Source organism: Coenobita brevimanus, chromosome 84 (genome assembly GCF_032717465.1).
Source record: "Coenobita brevimanus isolate Jiangsu-jjx chromosome 84, ASM3271746v2, whole genome shotgun sequence".
Classification (NCBI taxonomy): Eukaryota; Metazoa; Arthropoda; class Malacostraca; order Decapoda; family Coenobitidae; genus Coenobita; species Coenobita brevimanus.
In genome coordinates this window covers 30,141,993-30,146,533 of record NC_137037.1, presented here as the reverse complement: position 1 = coordinate 30,146,533, position 4,541 = coordinate 30,141,993, and the positions used below count along the sequence as shown (strand labels likewise).

Sequence of the window (4,541 nt, the reverse complement as noted above, 5' to 3'; positions counted from 1 at the left end):
TCCTCCCATCCCAATCTCACAGTTTCTCAGTTCCCTGATTCTGATCAGTTTCTCCTTGTTCCACCCTTATGCTGTCAATAAATTTCGCCTTATTATTCATTTGTTCAGCTTCATCTCAACATCTTTTACCTTTCCATTTATTTAGCATTCACTCTCCTCCAACTCCTCTGCCTTTATAACCACAGTCCTCTCCCTCCCGTTGTTCTACCCAAGTTCACCACTAAAGTTCTCTCATACACTCCTTCCCTCTCACATCGCTACCCAACACTGCTCTCTTTCAGGTCCATCCACACTTCCACTCCAACAGTCCCTCACTTCCATTCCCATATTCCCTCACTTCCATTCCCATATTCCCTCACTTCCACTTCCATATTCCCTCACTTCCACTCCCATATTCCCTCACTACCACAGTCATCTTCCTTCTTTTAAGATTTTTTAACCCTTTCTGTCGGATGACGTGTTTCATGCTTATCTTCATACAAGTTCTTCAGATAAAATGAAGACCTTTTGTGGTGTAACGATGAATTACAATTTGGACTAACCTCATCAGTTTAAAGTATCTCCCAGGCTGAACAATGGCACGTGAGAGTAACATAAATAAACTAAATAAATGTGTCAAAAGACTGGAAGTTAAAAATACACAGTGTACTACCACAGTGTCTTCACTTTTCCATTCCATCGTTTGTAATAGTTTTACAACTTTCTTCAGACATTCCACTTCTTCCTTCACTCTAGTTCCCCAACTCCCTCCTGTCCCTCATTCCAACGAAGTTTTCTCCCTGTCTGATTACACCAACACTAAACTTCTTTCTGTCATCCATTCCCTACCTTATCTCTAATCGTTCTGTCTTTCCATACAATCTAACTATTCCTCAGTTTCACAGCCCTCTCGTTTACCTCATTCAGGGCAAAGTTTTTTCCTATCTGATCCCCTTTCCAGCTTTTTCTTTCTTTCATCTATAGCCTTCCTTATCCAAAGCATCCATCCACGCCTTTACTGTGCATTGCCCTTATCCAAGCCCAAATGTCCTGTCAGTCTCCTCGTTCTAATCCAGTGTTTTTATATATACTTTCCTTACCATTTCTTTCTTTTTCATCTAGCCACGTTGAGTACACCGCTTCCCGTCCGATCAGCGAAGTTAAGCAACGTTGGGTCTGGTTAGTACTTGGATGGGTGACCGCCTGGGAACACCAGATGCTGTAGGCATCCCTACGTGTCAAGTGGGGTTGGTGGAGGATTAGTGCCCCTCCCTGTAAAACAATTAACTCTAAGCCCTCGGCCACCCCGTCTGGGATACATGGCGTCTGGCAATGATTGATTGATTGATTGATATCCTTCCACATCCTTTCACTCTCTTGACCACAATCTCGTCTTCCTCCACAACCCTGCCTGACAGTGATTCTCTTTTCATTCCTAGTTTATTCTTTGCTCGATAATCTGATCACTCCTTTCCTCCCTGACGCCTAACCATTTTTAACACACACTCTCTCTCTCTCTCTCTCTCTCTCTCTCTCTGCTTCATTGACATATCTGATATGATATAATCCATGGTCAGCGAGTGCGCGCGTGTGCGCGTGGGAGTGTGTGTGTGTGTGTGTGTGTGTGTGTGTGTGTGTGTGTGTGTGTGTGTGTGTGTGTGTGTGTGTGTGTGTGTGTGTGTGTGTGTGTGTGTGGATGTGTGTGTGTGTGTGTGTGTGACACAGCAAAAACTGGAAAAATTATAGTGATAAGCTTGGCCGGATGGTTGTAAATGGGTCCCAGATGGGTCAGTTTCAATCTGATGTCGATTGATGTTCAGAACCCTAATAATTTATGTCCCCTTTGGTGATACAATACGCTCACGTGAAAGAGGCGGCGGGATATTTCCCTGGAATTTCATACTTATTTGAAGAGAGAGAGAGAGAGAGAGAGAGAGAGAGAGAGTTGTACTATTGCGGCCAGGAGTTCTTAGCCACCCTCGTCCAGCCAACCCGTGTATGTGGCAACGTCCCATTCACGAGCACAGAAGTTGCCTTCGATGCATTTCTGTCCAAAAATATCCCTTCAGCTTTGGGCTTGTACTAATGGATAAAGCAAGAGTAATATTTACTTTGAAGGTTTGACTCTGATAACACGAATATATCATACTGATTATTTAATAACTTGTTTCTCGTATAGAGTCAAGCAAGTGACAAATATATATATTTGGTTCCACTCCACGACTTCCTGTAGGTTTGAACCAGCGAACGCAGAGTGAACAAGTTCGAAGCATTCATTTGTTAACAGGAGAGAGAGAGAGAGAGAGAGAGAGAGAGAGAGAGAGAGAGAGAGAGAGAGAGAGAGAGAGTAGCGGGTGCCTGTGAATTTTAGAGGAATGAGGTGGAGAAATGAAGTGCTCAGCACAGTTAAACAGGGAGTTTTCCTTTCGTTTCGGTTGGCTTTCTATGCTTAAATTACTAAATGAAGGTAAATTATGAAATATAACTGGATGACGAAGTGGTAACAGGGTCTGGCTAATGGTTGATTGGTGCAAAGTGTGCAGTGGTAAGCCTAATTCCAGGCAACGGTCGCTTTTAAAAGTTGGATATTTTACGTCCCATTTATTTTAAATATTTCCATGTATGTTTACAGTACGTGTATGCCCCTATGGACCTATTTTCACCCCGTGAATATTTTTATCAATGGACATTTTCACCACTCGGAGCACAATCCCCCATGGACCTATTTTCCTTAATTACTTTTTTTTTTTTCAAAGACTCCTACTTTTCTACGTAACGTATTTTCCCAAGAACTAATTCTCCCCGTTGATGTATTTTCTCCCCACGGACCAATTTTTCCGTTGACCTTGAATCTCTCCACGGATTCAGTTTTCCTACATGGTCTTATACCCATGGACGTATTTCTCACAATGAACCTATTTTCCCCATAAACCTGTTATCCGACGTGGTTATATCACCCACTGATGCGTGCAGCTGAAACACAGACCTCTTAACCAACAGACGTATTGCTCGATGGACCTGTTGTAACTCACTGAATATATATACCTACTTCACCATAATTCCAGAATAATATCCCCTGTGGACCGATTTTCCGCACACTAATCTCTTCCCAACTCGGACATTAACTCAAATCACCTAATCCCAGTGGCCTGTTTTCCCACAATCCGTCCATCCACCTACACACCCACCCAGCAACGCGCATACCCACAACCTTACTCAGTACAGTATGTCTCAGAAGTAGGACGACACAAACCCATCTCTCGCCTTGTCCTACAGGTAACCCCACCACCTACCCCATTTAAACAATGCACGAACCCCACTCCACTCCCACTTAACCAGCCCAACAACCCCCTCTCTCTCTCTCGCCCACCCACTCCACCTAATCCGCCTATGAAACAACCAGCCTACACTAACCAATCCACCCACCCAGTTACCAACCTACCAACCCGCATACCATGCTCCACAAGTCAGATGACTCGCAATCCAACACACACACACACACACACACACACACACACACACACACACACACACACACACACACACACAGAGGCGGGGTGGATTTCCTTACACGAAAGATGAGTCTCACCGCTTAACTCAATCTGTCGATAGAAAATAGTACCGGGTACTCTTTACAGGGAGTTTGCCAGGCCGTAGATAATGGGCTTCATTCCGGCTACATACACATGATTTTATGCGATACGAGTAAATAAAGTGCTCGAGCTAAACAGGGAATTTTTCCTTTGGCTGATGCCGGAAGAGTTTATTTATCCCAGGATAACGTCTCGACGGACAAAATGAAAGATGGGTTTTATTCTAGGTAACGCCAGTTGACTTTGTCAAATTATAAGGCAGGCAGCGTAACTTCTGTTAAATGCCTTATGTTCGCATTTTATTTTTCTCTCTGGTCGTTGGCACCTGGAGAGTTTTGGCAAACTCATGAGTATTTTTCTCATTAACTGGATATCTCTCTCTGGACAGAGAGGCAGATTACTTTCTTAAGCACAGCTTTTAGTTAAATCAACAACATTTATCTCCTAATTCATTATTCTAACGAAAGCAATCCTAAAAATATATATATATATATATATATATATATATATATATATATATATATATATATATATCACAAAGCAAGGCAAGTTCTAGTGACTGATGGAAGAAATATTCACACTGTGGCCTGTTTTCAATGGATCACAGGAATCCAGGGTTTCTTATGCTTGCATTTCCCTGCGCCAGTCTGCCTCCACTTCATTATTCCAAAATTCACAGGCGCCCACCATACACGCTGTCTCTCTCTCTCTCTCTCTCTCTCTCTCTCTCTCTCTCTCTCTCTCTCTCTCTCTCTCTCTCTCTCTCTCTCTCTCTCTCTCTCTCTCTCTCTCTCCTGTTAACAAATGAATGCTTCGAACTTGTTCACTCTGCGTTCGCTGGTTCAAACCTACAGGAAGTCGTGGAGTGGAACCAAATATATATATTTGTCACTTGCTTGACTCTATACGAGAAACTAGTTATTAAATAATCAGTATGATATATTCGTGTTATCAGAGTCAAACCTTCAA

At 42.9% G+C, this 4,541-nt stretch overlaps 1 pseudogene; it reads left to right on the top strand.

The window, feature by feature from the left end:
• Positions 1 to 1,089: 1,089 nt before the first annotated feature.
• LOC145410245 (5S ribosomal RNA) lies at positions 1,090 to 1,207 on the top strand (annotated as a pseudogene).
• Positions 1,208 to 4,541: the final 3,334 nt, after the last annotated feature.